Raw genomic sequence first — 19,503 nt, 5'->3', positions numbered from 1 at the left:
AAATATATAACTTAAAGAAAGTTAACTGTAATTTTTATTTTATATATATATATATATATATATATATATATATATATATATATATATATATATATATATATATATTGCTTATATATATGATAAACTAGTTGAATATTTTCATGTTTCATAGGAAGTTGGCGGTGTTCAAGTGACTAGTCCTCTTGGTGTTCAAAGTTCGAATCCAATTTGTTCCACAAAATCATTTTCACTTCTGATGTTGGCAACTTTCCCGTGATCCCTCCTGCAAGTACCCGATGGCTTTCTAGAAAGAATTCCGATTGTAAAAATATCGGAGGGAACGATGCGTTGCGAAACGTTGTGAAAATAACACTCAAGATGAGAACAGTAGTTCGATGAATCCAAATAATAATTAAGTATACTTTTTCAAACCCAATCATATCGTATGTATTCTGTTGTTGACATTGGTTTCCCCAAATAATATGGATGATAAAGCCTCATCTCAAAAAGTTAGAAACTTTCATTTTTCAGATTCGGTCATGTCTAAGAAACGCAATACAAATTAGCTTCATAATTTTCTATTTAGAAAAAAATTGATTTTCTTTATTTTTGTGATATGCATGTATATATATATAATATACGGTTAAGTGGAAGTTTTACTCATTTTTCGACCAAATTTCAAACAATTATTACAGTTTATAGATCGCCTTCTCAGCTATATTATATATATATATATATATATATATATATAAAATCCATTTTCGTTCAGTAAAACAAAAGTTATGATGAATTTACTGGTGTTCAAAACCGTAAAAATATGTAAGGAGGTGAGCGACGTTTTTTATTACTAGTTTCCATAGCGACCACGTCGCTTCAGCGACTACTGTTGCTAATTCACTGCTGTCGCGAAAAGAGAAGTAACACGTGAAACAGACTGAAAGTATAAAAGGGAGCTAATTGGGGGGATTTTATTGAAATCAGACGAGTGCCGTACATTGTTATTGCATATGTGATTATGGGGGCAAAAAAATAAGACTGAAATTAAACAAAGAACAAGTGAATTTATTGGAAACCTGGAAAAATCATGGATTACAATAGAAAAATGCGAGCATGAAAAGCTATATGGTTAAGCTTAAACATGGAAAAGTAAAGGACTAGTTGTTAAAACTGAAAAAGAAAAGGAAAATATATTCTGGTAAAAATATAATAAATTTATAACTTTAAATATTGCAGCATTAAGAATTTTTTAAATTTAATTTATAATGTTATATAATCAAGATACGCTTAAACATAATATTTTAATTAATTAATTAATTATTACTACTATTCTTCTTTTCCTTCTTCTTCTTCTACTTATTCTTCTTCTTATTATTATTATTCTTATTATTAGCTAATTCTATATTGATAATTGTATTGTACACAACATATAATAGTGGTTCGGTGGCAAAATACGCTTTAATATATTTTAATTCATGCAAATTTCGTATTTATTATGATTGAGCCTATACCCTATTGATCATTATATTGTACCTAATATATGATTGTAATTTACAAAAAAAAAAAAAGTGTGCTATCAGCTAGAATCGAAACCAAAACTGTTAGCTTTCCAGCCTCAATCGTTACCATCTGTACCATGTCATAAGAAAACTTTGAAACAATGACGTTGTTTAACCTATAAATGTATATTACTTCTCATTTGGGACATCTGCTATAATTCACCATGTGGTGTAGTCGGAGTACTATATATTTATACTGCATACTAGAAAATAAAATATATTTGAAAAAGACGCTGGAAGCATTATCAAACCACAATGATTTTGTGTTTGTGTTTTTCTTTTGCTAAATTTGACAAAAACTATTAAGTGTCAAGAAAAGCTCAGACTCCTTGATTCGATTCTCCTTTGATTAAACTGCGATAATGAATCATATGACGACAAAACACGTGTCCATCCTTCATATATTTTAAAATTATATATATATGCACAAGATCTCTAGCTATTGTATAGCTGGAAATGTCTTCTCAATTATAAAATAATTTCTTTCTGATAGGTACATAAGAGGAGTAGTTGAGGGGCAAAAATCAGAAGCTCACAGTATTAATGCTGGTGTCCCTCAGGGGTCCATCCTGGGCCCAACTCTTTTCCTGATCTACATTAATGATCTTCTAAATCACATCCTTACATCATTTGTAGTCATTTATGCTGGCGACACTACCATTTATGGTAGCACTATTAAGTGTCAAGAAAACAACATGAATCAAGCTGTCGAAATGATGAGTTTCCGCCTGGATAATAACGCTGTACCTAAGACCCCATTTTTCAAACTCTTCGTCCTTTACATGCGACATGAGTTGAAACCAATACATTAAGAACATTTTCGCGGCCGCTGCAAAGAAGGTGGGCTCCACCTACCTTGCTAGAAAATGACTCGCATCCTATATCTTTACAAAACCATAATTCACCCATGCATAGAGTATTGTTGCCACATCTGGAGCCTCTCACTCTTAGATAAGGTCCAAAAAAGAATCTCAAATCTAATATGTCCCGCACTGTCGGCCAAACTCAAACCTCTGTCCCATCACCGCAATGTAGCATCCCTATGCCTGTTTTACTTTACTTTAATTTAATATATTAATATAATATTTAATTTTATATAATAAATTTAATTTAATATATTAATATTATATTTAATTTTATATATTTAATAGTGTTTCTTGGCCTTTTGGTCAAGATCAAAGTGTAGTATCTGTTCTTCAAATGCTGCACTTCATTTTCTTGTTCTCTTTTGGTGGAGGAAAATCCTTCACGACTGAGACAATTTTAATTTTTGTACCTTTTCTCCACGTTAAAAAACGACCCTGGTGTCTAACTCTGTCCCATGGTGAGGCATAGTAAATAGGTACTTTACTTTAATGGAATGTGCGTTGATGAACCCGTAGGACTCTCTCTGACTGATGAACTCGTGCTCCTCTCGACGTACATATCCTGATAAATAGCAAAATTCTACCCCTTCACTGTTGATGTCTCTAAAAGCTGGAAAGACTTCTACCTGATAGTTTCTTCCCTTGGAATGTTAGACGTTGGAATTGACTCCTTGTTTTCTGTTTCCCTGGCTGTACTGGTCCACAGAAATTTAAATATGATAAGAATAGAACTGCTCAACTCCCCACGATCCCAAATAGTAAGATTTTACGTTCAAAGTGACAATGCCCATTGTTTCAGTTGAATGAAAACCCTATATATATATATATTTAAAATATGCTCGGATAAAAGAAATAATCAACCCTTCCTCATAAGGATAAGAGTTCGTGTTAATTTTGCCTCCCCACGAGGGCAGAGTAAGACACCGAGGTTGTGATTTTTTTTTTGGGGGGGGGGGGGACAAAAAATAAAAATTGTCTCCGTCGTGAAGGATTTCTTTTTCACTAACCGAAAACAAAAAATTGAATTGTAGTATTAGAACAGATACTACACTTTGATTTTTGGCCAAGAAATCTTTGTGAAGCGCAAGAGCTGTTCAAAAAGTAATGCTTCTTATTTTTTTTTATTTAACTGAAAAGTGCAAGAGCTATGAAGTCGGGAGTGATATAATTGGAATGGTCGACCTTTTGTGCTCCAGAATTTATTTTTCTATATCCTCACCACCATTCTCAATGTAGGAATTCAATGATGTTTAAATTTAAAATAGAATTATCGAATGTCTTTGAATCTTCAGCTTGTAATAAAATTATCGTCGGCCTCTAAGGCATACGTGTGAAATAGAATTATCGTTTGTCGCTGACGCTACAATTGTAAATAGAGTTATCGATTGTCTGCAATTCTTTAGTTTTAAATAAGATTATCGTTAGTCTCTTACGCTAAAGTTTGAACTAGAATTATCGATTGCCTTTTGTTGGGAATAGAATTATAGTTAGTTTGTTACGCTAGAGTTTGAATTAGACTTATTGGTGGTCTCTGACTTCAGTTTGTAATATAATCATCGTTGGTTTCTTACGCTAAAGTTTGAAATATATTTATCGATTATTTCTGACTTTAGTTTTAAATATAATTATAGTTGATTTCTTACGCTAAAGTCTGAAATAGAATTATCATCAGTTTCTTACGTTAAAATTTGAAATAGAATTATCAATTGTCTCTGACTCTCTATTTTGAAATAGAATTATCGTCGGTCTCTTACGCTAAAGTTTGAAATAGAATTATCGATCTGACTTTAATTGTAAATAGAATTATCGTTGATCTTTGAAACTAAAGTTTGAAATAGAATTAACGTAGGTGTGTTTACGCTAAAGTTTAAAATAGTATTATCGTTGGTCTCTGGCGCTAAATTTTAAATAGAATTTACATTAAAGTTTGTAATAGAATTATCGTTGGTCTTTTACGTTAAAGTTTGAAATAGAATTGTCGTTGGTCTCAGACGCTAAAGTTTGAAATAGAATTATCGTTAGTCTCTGACGCTAAAGTTTGGTCTTTCGCGTTTAATTTTACAAAAAAAAAAAAAAAAGAAGAAACATTTTCATGGCCAAACTCACAGATTGAATGGACTATGTTAAAAAAAGAAATGATCCGTCTTTTCTTTCTTTCTTTTTTTTTTATTTCTTTTTTGGAACCCTGCGTTAGTCCCATGGTGTGTTTTGCCACCCCAATTTTGCTTAAGTGTTCATTATTTCTAGTTCACAACTTATTCCCCCCCTCCCATTACTCTCCTGACTCAATAAGGGTATAACACACGTGGATGACGCAGTTGTATCTGAGTTTTCCTTGGAGGTAGACGTTGCTTTGTCCTTCTGGACTGTCCAGTCACCCCAGCTGACTAATGTAGGTATGATTTTAGGAGTTATATATTTTTGTATTTTCCCAATGGGAATACAAATTTGTAGATATAAGCGTATCATCATTAGGTTACTCTGTAATACTTAATATGGAATTAATATGTTTTGGTATTTTCTTTATCATAAGTTTTCATGGGATTTTTATTTTATTCAATATTTATTACTCTTTCAGTCTTGTAATTATGAGCTTAGCTAATGTAATATAATTTTTTTCTTAGTTTTATAATTTATTTTATTGTATTATTTGATATTAATATCAACAAGATACAAGTGATTCAAACTGTTCAACAGGAACTGTAAATATATTCTGAATCAGTAGGATAACTATATTTTACAAAATAATAAAACTATACACATTTTTGTATTCGTGTGTATAAATACCCCATGGGACTAACCCTGTTTGAAACACTCAAGGGACAAACGTAGGGTTAAAAAAAAAAAAATGATGAACGGACAAAATTATCTCCCTTTCTAATGTCTAAATACAAATAAGGATCCGTAAAACTGCTGTTCATGTTTTCGTTTTCTTTTCTCTTATTATCCAAAAAAAGTAATATTTTAGTAATTTCTCGTTGAAGAAAAATCGCCATGTGTAGTAAATTAATTATCGAAGGCGATGATAATGCTGAACTCATTTTTCTCCTTCTGATCGAATTATATATATATATTTTTTTGTCACTGAAGGCGGTGTGATCCAACAGCGTGTATCTCATTCAATTTAGTTCCCTAATATTGAACACACCGAGATCGGCTTGCTTTTTGTTTTCTTCGCAACTTGGAATTCTGTGATGTAGTGATTGTGACAAATTGCAGGAACGTCGGCGGCTATCTTGTTTTTTGCATCTGCGTTCATGTCATCACTTAATGGCAATGTTTATCGTGGCTTCTAGGGAAAATAGTCAGAGGGTTTTGAAAAGTAGTTTATATTAAACGTGCCGTGCCAGTTAGTTCACTGCAATATTGGGAAAACGGAGGGTTAGAAAAAAATCTACAAGAAAAAGGAAGGGAGAAAATAAAGGGAGGAAGGTAAAAACAATGGAAGGGAGAAATAAAATAGCTAATGATTGATAGAGAAAAAAAAATTAGAAAAGAGTAAATGAATATATATATATAGAAAATGTTTCTTTTTCCTGGAGATATAAAAGAATACAGAGATTAGATTAGTAAATAAAAAAGAAAGAAAGAAGATATGATAAAAAAATTAAGGAAAACTACAGATGAATTCAGGAAGAAAAGAAAAATGAAAGCTGAGAGGAAAACAGAGCTGAAAACAATGAGGAAAATGAGACATTAAAAACAGTAACGAACATTTCATTGTTCCTTTATTTAGATTTACATAGAATTACTATTCATTTTTAATCTGGAATTAAGCCAAACTCTGTTCTATCTATCTATCTATCTATCTATCTATCTCTCTCTCTCTCTCTCTCTCTCTCTCTATATATATATATATATATATATATCTATATATATCTATATATATATATATATATATATATATATATATATATTATCTCTCTCTATATATATACACACACACACATGCATATATATATATATATGCATATATATATATATATTTATATATATATATATATATATATATATATATATATATATATATATATATATATATATATATATATATGATTGTTGAGCTAGATTAAATCCGACGATATGAAATAAAATGGAGGTGGAAGGACCTGGATACTCAACGTTTCGCCCGTTTCGCCCGACCATCCCTCTTGAAGAAGCCTGCATAAATCGGGCGAAACGTTGAGTATCCAGGTCCTTCCACCTCCATTTTATTTCATATATATATATATATATATATATATATATATATATATATATATATGCTGGCATTAAAGAAAAGAAAAAGTTCAGTTTGGCCACACCTGCTATACTAAGAATATTGAGCAGCTTTTCATTATTATATGCCAACTCCATCGTTACCCAAGAAAAGTTTCAAAAATAATAGAACGAATGAAAACACGAAAATGTATCCCCCCCCCACACCACCCCGAAAAAAAGGAGAAGTACGTGACAAACTCTTCACCAGATATTTCGACAGAAGAAATATGAAGAGAAGCTATTCTCCGGATATTTGGCACCTTTTTATGACTATATTCCAGTTTAAGCGAATTTCTTTTTATGCTACCTCAGTCTAGAATGATTTGTCTTTACGGTCTGTTGCAACGAAAACAAACTGTAAATAATTCAGTTTATAAAATTACCAAAGTAGAATTTGTGTTAATCGAAATACACGTTTTTATGTTATAAAAATGATGAGTTATGACTAAATGTGTAATTAAAATAAAATAAAATTAGAAGTAGCGATGTCAAAAAATGTGAAAAAAAAAAAAACTGGTAAAAAAACGTGAATGAAAGTTTTTTGTTTGTTTTTGTTTTAAATAAAGAATTGTAGTTCAATTGGATTGTTTGTTTATTTTAAAATAAAAATCCACTGGACCACAGCGTTAATTGCGAAATCACGGAAATTATTTTATTTAAATTAATTCAAAAAATAATGCTTGAAAGTTTTTAGTTTTGATATCCGCCGAAAAAGAAAACTAAAACAAAAAAGAACAAAGTTTGCCGTCAGGGGATATAACTTAAGCCGGCTTATAAAAATCGATGTCGGTAAAAATAAATTAGATTAAATATGTTATCATTATAAATCAAATTTGAATAATAAACTTAAATAGAACACTTAAAAAAATTCTCTCATTATAAACAATAGCTAACACATACTATTTAACGAAATCGATTTACCTTAATCTAATATGCAAATGACTTCACCTCTTAATCGTATATTTTGCAAGAATCATAGTATATATAGGAATGAATGAAATGATAAAGTAATGAACCTTTTATATCTATTAATCACATTGTGAACAAACAAATAAACAAACAAAAAGACAGGAAAACGAATTTATATATATATATATATATATATATATATATATATATATATATATATATATATATATATAACTCAAATGACCTTGTAACGGGTGTTTTAATCTAACATCCGGGTTACGACTTCCGGTTGCGCATGCGTACATAAACAAATAATCAACGCGACAATAAAACGTATTGTTTTACTGTGTACGTTTTCAGCGTCCCAATTGTTTTTTTTTTCGCGTTTTAATAATCCAAATAAACAATTGTTAATACTTTCTGCATTTTTTTTAATCGTTCATTTTCGTATTACGTTTAAGATATTTTAACGCAATTGTCTTACAAATAAATCTACTTTAATCTTAAGAGCATTTTACAACGACGATTTACCCATCGCCTTCATTTTTTTAAAATTTATTCTCCATTTTTAATACACCTTTCTTAAAAAACATTCATACATTTTCTTCTAAACTACCAACATAAATAAATAACCCCGAAAATATGTTTTTTTTTAATTTGGGTAACAAATAAATAATCAACGCGACAATAAAACGTATTGTTTTACTGTGTACGTTTTCAGCGCCCCAATTGTTTTGTTTTGTTTTGTTTTTCGCGTTTAAATTAAAAGATATATCAAAATTTGAATTTAACTTTAAGTACTATGGTATTTGTTCAGTGCACATTTACCTATAAGTATGGCAAACCACTTATAATTCAATTTTTTTTTCTCAAAAATAAAAAATTATAAACAGAACGACTCATAGAAATCTATCGATATTCTTTTTTCATTTTAATACACTTTTATATGCATGTTTCTGTTATGTCACAAAAAACTATTTTCATTACGTAACAAGTGTCACACTCATACATTAAGTCTATAGCTAATATAACATACTGACTCAACGGGTCGCAGGTAGTCTAGTATATATATATAAAGTTGAGTTTTTCATTGCACTTAATGTGATATTAAAATCCCACTTTTCCTATTGTTATTTAATTGCTTCCCTACGATAGCAATATGTAACACAAAGTCGTTTTTAATGTGGAAGAAAATTAGACCCCCAAAAGGGACACGTCTGACTGTAGGCAAAAATAAAAAGTGCCTTAGTACAGAAGGTGATCCCAACAGTGAATAAGGATAAATTAGCCTAAGCGTAGCATCAGAACAGATACTACACTCGGAAATATTTATTTATTTCTGAAATATACAAAAGATATTATTAAAACGAACTTCTTAATATACTGTCATGGATATGTGTACGACTAAACAAAGGTTAACTAAATTGTATATTCTCTGAAAATCGAACATAATTATTGATGGTTTCATTTTACTATTAAGCTCAGTTCTTAATTTTAATTAAACTCTCATAGTTTATATATATATATATATATATATATATATATATATATATATATATATATATGAGCAAACAGTTAATAAAACATGTTAAAAAACACTTTGAAATGAGTTAAAAACATATTTAATCTGAAAAGGAAACACTAGATAAGTGGATAGTCCTTAATCCGCGGAGTTTCGAAGAAATACTCTCCTTCTCATCAGAGGGTAGGAATTAGCAAAATGCGGGATCGGATTTTGCATGCAGAAGTATTTGATGAAACAACAAGTAAGTCAAAGATCTTACTTGAAAACAAAATAAGTTAAGCAGAGGGAATATGGTAAAGAAAAAGGTGATTACACATGAATGGATAGTCTGGTGGAAGATAAAAAATCCAGTGACGGTAAAATCCAAATGTAAAACTTCAAGAAAGTTAAAAGAATTTCCATTTGTACAAGTAAAATCCAAAGACATCCGTAATTGGAAGAAGATTGTCCATAATAATCCAAAGGCAGGAATCCATGGAATAATTCACAAACATGTGTACAAGGAAAAAAATAATATTAATAAAAGAAAAATAAGATGTGCTTTTCACTATACTTCCGAGACATAACTATAAATAAAAAAGATCTAGGAAGAAAAGGTATATATATATATATATATATATATATATATATATATTTCAACAAAACCTCTGGCCTTCACGGAGATTAGACTAAAACTTGCTGCTATGGTTTCAAATGATCTGAAATAACAGCAAAGGAAGACTTGATTCCAAATATTTCTCATATGTTATATCTCCCCTCTTTTGAGAATAGAGTACGATTATGAATTTCTCCAGTATCAAATAATATTTAAACACTGAATTTTACTTTATATATGAAAAACAAAGAGGGGAGATATAATATATGAGAAATATTTGGAATCAAGTTTCCCCTTGCTGTTATTACAGATCATTTGAAACCATAGCATCAAGTTTTAATTTCCCCTCCATCAAGGCCAGAGGTTTTGAGGAAATATCAGATATTTTGTAATTCATATGCTAATATCGGAAAACAAATGACTATGATTGAGACATTTTATGGCTGTAAAAAAAAAAATGCCAAAAATCGGCTCTGGATGATGGATGAGCCCCTTAATGTGCTACTTTAAGAGCAAATGTCACATAACCCACTACACAGTCCAGGTTATTACCTTTCCAATAAACTTTGATTTGTAAAATACTGATCAATAGTCGCTGAGATTTGGAGTTTATTAAATTGCCAAAATATCTATCTATCTATCTATCTATCTATCTATTTATCTCTCTCTCTCTTTATATATATATATATATATATATATATATATATATATATATATATATATATATATATATATATATATATATACTGGTAGCCAAATAGAATAGTGAAATACTCTTTGGTTCTATGGGACAAAACTACATTAAAATTTGCAGACTTTTTGAAGATTATAATACTATTCTATGTTTAAAGTTTATGAAGATTGGTAAAAAAGAACCCATATTTTCAAACGAATAAAATATGCTTAAATTTGCTTACATTTGTATATATAGTGTCCTAGCCAGTTTTGCTGCTTTGGGATGAATTTTAAGTAAAGCTTATTTTCTTTTTTGCTTGATTGTCATCGAAAAGTCTGCAAATTTTTAATTTGGCTACCAGTAAATATATATATATATATATATATATATATATATATATATATATATATATATATATATATATGTGTGTGTGTGTGTGTGTGTGTGTGTGTGTTATGTGTACATATATATATATGTATATATAGAAGTATATATATATATATATATATATATATATAGAAGTATATATATATATATATATATATATATATATATATATATATATATATATATATATATATATAGAGGGTGACCCCGCCACCCCCAAAAAACGGGCTCCAACTCTAATTAGGACCCGTTTCTTAGTGTTTTGTCCGAATGAAATGAAACTTTGGTTATAACTAGTTTATTCTATTCAAAACATCACATCAAAACACTAGGGTCTTTGGCCATTTTTTTCTCCGTTCTACAGCATATGTTCTAGATGGCCTCCAGTTAGCTCCGTGCATTTCTTGAGGCGTTCTTACAGACCGAATTGGTAATGGCTCTCATCTCCTCCCTGGTGGCTTCCTTGAGTTCCGTGATGGTTATGGGTTTCCCTGCGTAGACTCTGTCCTTAAGATAGTCCCAAAGAAAAAAATCTGGGGGGGGGGGAGCTTAGGTCCTGGCTATGGGGTGCCCACTCAAAATCAGTCTTGAGACTGATCACTCGACCTCCGAAGTTCTCTTTGAGCCAATCTCGGGACAGGTTTGAGGTGTGAGAACTTGCTCCATCCTGCTAGAACCAGAACTTGCTCATGACGGGTAGATGGTCTGGAGCTCACTCTTAAAGGTTTTGAGGACCTCCACATACCGCTCCTTGGTGACTGTCATTGCTGCACCAGATTCCTCGATGGAGATTGGTCAGATAATGCCTCTAGCCGAGATTGCAGCCCATACCGTGCACTTAGGAGAGTGCAGGGGTTTGGTGGCTACTTCATTGGGTCTGGAGTTACTATTTATACTGATTAATAAATAAAATAATTATAATATATATAAGTAAATTTAATAATAATAATAATAATAATAATAATAATAATAATAATAATAATAATAATGAAGATCTATCATGCGATATGTTAATCAGCATATAAATTTTATGAGAATAAAAATGCAAAAACCTTTAAGACCATAAAAAAATGTCCTTCCTTGGAACATTATTTTGTCAGTAAGTCAATTAATCTCCCGTATCGCTGAATAGTTTAACTTACATCAACAAACAATAGTACCAATGTTCTTAAAGGGTTTGTCAGTTGTTTACCATGAAACACTGTTTCGGGGATTTAAAAACAAAACAGTATATTTAATCATGGTTCCCAAGAAGTGTTGATCGAACACCGCCTCCCTCGAAACAGATGAACAAAATACTTTTAATACTGGATCTATTTTTTTTTCGTCCAGATAAATTTAGGCTAACCAATTTATGTCATTAAAAAAAAGTATTTCTTACCCGTGTCATCGTCCCTTTCTCTACAAGTTGATGTGCTATCTACAAACTATTTTTATATAGTGTTTGGTTAGATACATTATATAGTGTTTGGTTTTATATATATATATATATATATATATATATATATATATATATATATATATAAAACCAAACACTATATAATATATATATATATAGTACTATTTCGCTGTATCACAGTTCATTAGTGTGGCTAGACAGGTAACTACCTCAATCCAGGCTGCTGCTGTTAGGGTAGGGAATTACAGATGGTTTGACATCGTCCAAATGCCTAAGCTCAATTTGTTTACACAAAGAGCATCGCTTAATACGCTAATGGTAGTTTGTATATCACTTCTCAATATGCTCAATCCAAGAGAGAGAGAGAGAGAGAGAGAGAGAGAGAGAGAGAGAGAGAGAGAGAGAGAGAAATAGCTAAATAGCTTGCTAGCTAGATAGATAGATGGATATACTAGAACAGAGCATGACGTTGCCCGGGGTCAAATCAAGATCAACGAATATTTCACTTCCAATACTTTTATTGTCATGGAAATCGGTAAAATCGATCATTTTTTAATCAAATCGATTGATTATTTGCTTTAGTCGTTGCACTGGGTGGAATTTTCATATGCTTCGCTGCTGTGATTTTGTCCGCAATACATGGTAGTCTACATTGCACTGTAGAGAATATACTGTTGGCATTATAAAATTATGTTTATATAATGAATTGAATTAAAGTTTAAAATGCAAAGGTCACGTATCATAGTTCAATAGTGTTTTAAACAGAAAAAAAATTCATGTCGATCGCGCATGTTTTATCAGAGGACCTATTAATGATTTTATCTTTCGGGTCCTTCTGCTTGTGCGGTGATGAGACTACTAAAATGCACTCGTAATGTTAGGCTGTACGATGGTGTTAACTTTGGTCAAAATCGAACCGTTCCTTCTATAACCGGACTTTTTTCAATTATCGATTTTCAGTACTTAGCGGAAACACCTCTCTAAGAACACTCCCAGACACATAAAGTAAATTATGTGAAATGTTTATAAAATGGATCCAGCCATTCCGGAGTCCATAAAGAACCCCCACTTTCTCTCTCTCTCTCTCTCTCTCTCTCTCTCTCTCTCTCTCTCTCTCTCTCACACACACACACACACACACACACACACAAAGTGCATTTATATATAAGAAAGGTAGAGATATTAGACACAATCCAAAATAGATATTCGGCAAGCGACTCTATTCTAATTTCTTTATCGTTACTGAGAAGCGACAGGGAAATATTGCAGATCGCGTAACAAACCTTGACAGGAATTACTTCAAGTGCTGTTATTTTTCGTTTTTATTTGTAGCATTATTTTGTATAAGCTTTATGTTTACGCCGATTCAAAATGTCGCTTTAATCGTCTATTCCGATCGTTGTGTCTCAAGAAAGGTCGTTCGCCATCCTCTTTCTTTTATTCTCCTCCCCCCTCTTTTTAAAGATGCGTCCTTATTTCTCTACGAGGCGTCTGTTCGTCGGTAGACCACTCCGTTTGTCACGCTTCATATTGAAATTTATAGATTAAATGGACGCATGTTACTTGAGATGCGTCCAATAATCTCTAGAGGAACCTCTCCCACTCCACTGTCTGTCTGTCTGTCTGTCACGGTTAAATTTGGAAAAATAAGTTCTCGTCAATTTCTGGTGATAAGTTTAAAATCATATTTGCGTTGGTCTGTCACATTTTAATTTATGTAAATCTGTTGAGGCGATTATGATTGAAAAAGATTTTTCATTATTTCATGTTAATTTTTAAATAATACTAGCAGGGTGGCCCGACGTTGCTCGGGATTGAATGATGATCAACGAATGTTTCTCACTTTCATATTTTTATTGTCATTGAAATCAGTGAAATCTCCCATTTTTCAATCAAATCGATTGATTGCCTGCTCCAGTTGAAGACACATCGCGGTGCATCGGAAAGAATCTCCATATGCCTCCCTACAATGACTTCGTTCGCAATACATTGTAGTCTACATTGCACTGTAGAGAACCTACTGTTTATTTTATAAAATCATTTTATATATAACGGCTTGAATTAAAGTTTAAAATGGAAAAGTCAAGTATCATGCTTCAATTGCGCTCTAAACAGTAGCATTCATTTCGAACGCACCCCTGTCATACCAAAGAATCTACTGTTGATTTTATATGTTCGACCTTTCGGTTTGTGTAGTAGTTAAATATTTTAAATGCACTTGTGATATTAGACTGTGTAAAAGTGGCAACTTTGGTCAAAATCGGACTGATGTATGTTGCATAGTTCTTATTAGAAGAGGACTGATGTTATATATTTGTTGTTGTTGTTGTTGTTCATCTTAGTAAGAGTGTCTTAGAGTGTTCATGTTGTGTGCAGATATATCGCGTATATATCAAGAGAGAGACAGTTCTGTATATATAAAGAGACAGGGTACATGTTAATACAAGAGAGCCGAGAACATGTAATACACAATGAGAGATATAGTTTGACATTTACACTTTTAACAGTTCTGTGAATGGGAGTGTTTCTATAACATTGACACATATTTCTTTACCTATTTTTGAGATGACGATTTTCACAACGTTCTTATAATATAAATGGACAATTGCAGTGGAACAGGCCATGTTTGGAGCACCTTTTCTAGCCCCGTCCTCAGGCTAGGAGGCAAGCAGAGCTGATCCTAAAAAGGACTGCTTGGTCGCTCAGGTGGCTGCCAGACCTCGCTGCTGTTCCGAATTCAGAGAAGAACGACCATATGGCCTGAGCCGTCTATGTGCAGGTTCGCAGATAGCAGCTTCCAGTGATTCCGCACCTGCTACCACCGCTGCTCGCCCATCACCACAGGACTTTTGTAGTTGTCAATGACTAGCGCTGGAAGGCGATTTAAGTGAAGGAGGCTTGCTCAGGACCAACCTCACTCTCTCTTCCGAAATAAGCCTCGCTCAGCGGCAGGGCGGAGTCGAGACAGCTGGAGACCTATCCGGATGCAGGAGCTGCCGGAGGGATGCGCAGTGCGCTGGCCAACCGCCTGAGGGGCCCTACTCCTGATTTTCTGTCTGGGTTTACTCCCGTAGGTGGACTGTCGTCCAGGAATGATGAGCTCCACCTGCCCAGCTGTAACCCAGCGAAGGGGGGATTATGGGTACTGCACCTTGCCCAGAGGTGGCCCAGCACAGCAGCAATCAAGAGGTAGTGACATTCTCCTCAGACACCAGATCTCCTGATCTGGGTCTTGCTGCCGGATGTAGTTTAGTGTCATACCCAGGACTGAGATGACAAAGTTCTTATAATATAAATGGACAATACCTTTCTGTTGTAAAAACATAACATGAAGACGCAGATACAAAAAGATGAAGATGTTCGTTTATTATTCCATATGACCAGTCAATGGCTTTGCATCAAGAAATTCAAGTCTTACATGATTCTTCTTCTAACCTCCGCTTCCAAGGTTCTATGTCAGCTCTGTCTCTGACTCCTCTTCTCTCTTCTCCCCGACTCTCTGACTGACTGGCCAAAGCTCTCTATATTGAGACCCATTACATCATTGCATGACCAACACGTGCATATTAGACACATGGCGTGACATGCCTCCGTGTTTAAACATGTATTATTACTCACATGTTTCAAACCCGATTGCTCTAACCTACTTTACAAATATGTTTAATATTTTCTATTGTTCTGATCTAGATTCCTTATTTTAATTTCATTTCATTACATTCCTTTCTTTATAAACAGATATCTAACTATTTATGTGAACTAAACAATGGTAATTCTCCATTCTATTTTCAATGACATTCTTATTTCAATAACATTCTGTATTCTGTATTTATTAACTTATGATCGGAATTCTTAATTCTAAATCTAGCTTCGCAAGTTCGAATCCTCGACTATCCTATCCCATATTTACTCACTTACAAGAACAGGCGGCTGTTCCATAACAGGACTGTTTCATCTTTAATGTTTTTTTTTTATTTTATTTTCGATAATTATCAGACGCATTCCGGTACAAAACCCATCTAAGAACACTCCCTGATATATAAGGTACATTTGTGTGAAATTAAAAAAAAACTTGGCCCAGCTGTTTTGGAGTCTATAGGAAACGATCTCATAGACACACAATGTTTCTTTTATCGTATAATAGTAGATTTTTTGGTATTGTTTGGATTATTCGAACGACTGTTCTCATCTTGAGTGCTATTCGCACAACGTTTTCACAAAATACACCTGAAGAAGGTCGGAGGTTAAATCGGCTGAAATGTTGAGAGAATAACAGTCAATATAAAAACAGTAGTCCGAATAATCCAAATAAGATAAATTACCAATCCTCTTGTTAAAAATTAAGTCAGGCAGATTTTAAACTTCAGGCATAAATAGCTTCGATCCAAAAATATCGATCTTTCATTTTAAATAGCCATTTCTTTCTCTTTTGTTTTCGTCCATGTTGTTGAAAAGAAAAGAAAAATGTAATTTGCTTTAATTGCGGCTCTCCTGTAGAATCCGGTTTTGTGCAGTTCCTGGCAAACAGATTTTCTGGAAACTGACCATTTTTATTTCTTGTTTACACTCATGCATCATCGCTTATCAAGGATCAAAGGCCATTCGAGAATAAGGATTAATGGGTTTGTCAGGTGAATACTGACGCAAATACCTTGAGGGTTGGAGGTATTGGCAAAATTTGATTATTTAAGACGATGTCTCAACAAAATTTGAAATAAATTTTTTTTTTCGGTTTGTCACTTTTAAGTTTTCGGCTCGTAACTGAGTTTTAATACTAATTATTTTTCGTTTTCTCATACTTAAGTTTGAAATAGCTTTGTGTTGGCTTGCCGTGTTTAAGTTTTAAATATCATTTGTCAGTCGGCTACGCATAATTTTAAAACACCATTTTTTTTCTGCCACGGTTCTGTTAGAAACAGCAGTTTTATCGCTAAACGTTTTCTTTGGATGTTCTTGTGTGAATAAAATGCGTATGTAAGCAATATACATATGTGCGTATTTGGCAGCGTGGCATTGTTTGCTTGTTTGTTTGTGTGTGTGTGTGCGTTGGTTTACCGTGTTCTTGTCACTATATGTGAGTGGGTAGTAATACTTTTCTGCCCTTCTGACTCCTGTTAGAGTGTAGGAATGTGTGCGCGAGATGGGGAAGGCTGGTATGCGAATATTTGCGGTTGGTGTTAGAATTCTTTGTCACTAGAGTTGGGCTGTTTGTTCATAGGAGTTTTTAACGTTTTTAACGTCGGCTTACTATTTTCATATAGGCATGTTACTTTTGGGGCTTGAAATGATTTTTATTTGTTGGAATATATTTTGAGTTTACACGTTCGTGTGAAAACTTACTTGCTTTAGGAAGTAAGAAAAGAAAGTGAATAGAAATGAAGCGGAGTATGAAACGGTGTAGCAATTAGATCCATTTGCTTTCGCACGAATCACTTTGCCACAACAAGAGGCTCTATTCATCTGTCGGTTGGCTTGTCGGTATGCAATAGATAGAAGGCCGTTTCACGAAATGTCATGTAGCCTGCATACGTCATAGGGTGAAGTACAACGACCATTGTGCAGACTATTACGGCGGATGGTCTTTTCCTCTTTCCTTTTATTTTCTGAAAGATAATGAATTGTTGTACATTTTGACACGCACAAAAGGAACCGTGGAGAAAATACTGTGATGTTTTATATTTCTTACAACTGTATTCAATTACTAATTCACACGCGACTTTAATTTTAATTAAAAATGCAACAGTTTTAAAATAACTTTTAAAATAACTTTCTGTACAAATCTCTTACTACAGTCTCACTGTTCGACAGATCTTGGTTGCTTTTTGCCACAGGCATGGTTTATTTTCAGTGACAAGGCTTGCTTTACGGTGGCCGTGGTCTGGCAGGTTTAATATTGAATGTGTTGGATATCTACGCAGTATGTACCAAGAAATCATTTTTGAGGAAAGCATACACCCACGAGAACAATAAAATATCAAATTTACCAAAATTTAATTTGAGAAAAAAAAAAAAAAAATGAACCAGGCACTTTGTTAATACTTAGGCCATATATACTGGGTAATCATTTTTGATAAAGCCATGCACCTGCCAGAATATGGAATAATTATCAAATGTATGAAAAAGTCATTTAAATAAAAATTACAAACCTGACAGCCACTGGCATAGAGGAGCAACAAACTTGAAATCGCCAGAAAAAAGTTAACCGCATGATTTTTGAAAGGTCAATTTTAGCAAAAGATTACATGGGGGTAATCAACGTCTAGTCAATCCAACGACCCGATAATGAATGAACAAAACACACTTGGGTGCGGTTACTGTGACAATGTTATATATATATATATATATATATATATATATATATATATATATATATATATATATATATGTACCTATCTATTCTATAAATTCGTTTTTCTTTCGTGTGTATTGATATTCATATTAAAAGCTCTCTTTCCTACTTATTTAAAAAGAAAATACAATTTTCTTATATATGGGTTGTGGAATTGCATTTACTAGAAAAAGATCTAGTTAATTTGCATATTCTTTTAAACATTAATTTTGATTAATTCCCTATTAGTTGCTTCGGTTTTCTTATGGGATGATCATCTTTAGTTAACTATTACGAGTAATTATAGTCATGCAGATATTCTACATGATTTATACTTGCATAATATTTGCGTAAAAAGTTTACAGTAAACACAAAATTGTTCCCATATATATTTATGTATACGTATATATTTTTGCTTACTCTATCTATTATATATCTATAAAAGTTAACGTGTCTGTGTGTGTGTCTCTGTGTGTATCTGTGTGTGTGTGTGTGTACATTTCCCTACACAATAACTCTGTCAATTTTCAGTCTACAGACTCGAAATTTGATATATAGGATACTGAAATTTGGGGAAATCTTTGTAATCCATTTTCGGACAGAAATTTGGCTGTTATGAGGTCAAAGTTAAACGATTTGACCTTTGGGAACTATACCAAACTCCTCCGCCAATTTTGGGCATAAACACTTGAAATTTTAGATATTGGTTCCTTGGATATGGATCTAACTTAATAACTTGATTCGAGCCTAAAACAATAAATGTTAAGGGGTCATAATAGGGGTCAAAGTGTAAAAAAATTGACCTCTGCGGCCTCTACCAAATTACTCAGACAATTTCTGGTCTAAACATTTGAAACTTTACATAAAGGGTATTTAGAGATAGAGCAAGCTTTTTAATCAGTTTGGGTCGGAAATTTGAGCTACAAATATATAAACCTATGTATGTATTTTTGCATGTCTGCCTAAAACTTTCGACAGAGGTGATGGATTTTACGAAGACTAGTGTCGTTTAGAAGTTCGACCTTT

General features: G+C 32.7%; 1 protein-coding gene and 1 pseudogene across 3 annotated transcripts in view; one reads left to right on the top strand and one right to left on the bottom strand.

Annotated features, from left to right (window-relative positions):
• The window catches only part of LOC145259217 (uncharacterized), a 304,488-nt gene that overhangs the window by 106,926 nt on the left and 178,059 nt on the right, over positions 1–19,503 (bottom strand). The gene's annotated exons all lie outside the window — the stretch shown is intronic.
• Positions 2,685–2,816, top strand: LOC145259344 (U2 spliceosomal RNA; annotated as a pseudogene).

This window comes from Euprymna scolopes, chromosome 34, assembly GCF_053919585.1.
Source record: "Euprymna scolopes isolate OS-2025 chromosome 34, ASM5391958v1, whole genome shotgun sequence".
In the NCBI taxonomy this organism is placed as follows: Eukaryota; Metazoa; Mollusca; class Cephalopoda; order Sepiida; family Sepiolidae; genus Euprymna; species Euprymna scolopes.
Note: the sequence above shows the minus strand (reverse complement) of the source record. Positions and strands in the feature narration are given on the sequence as shown.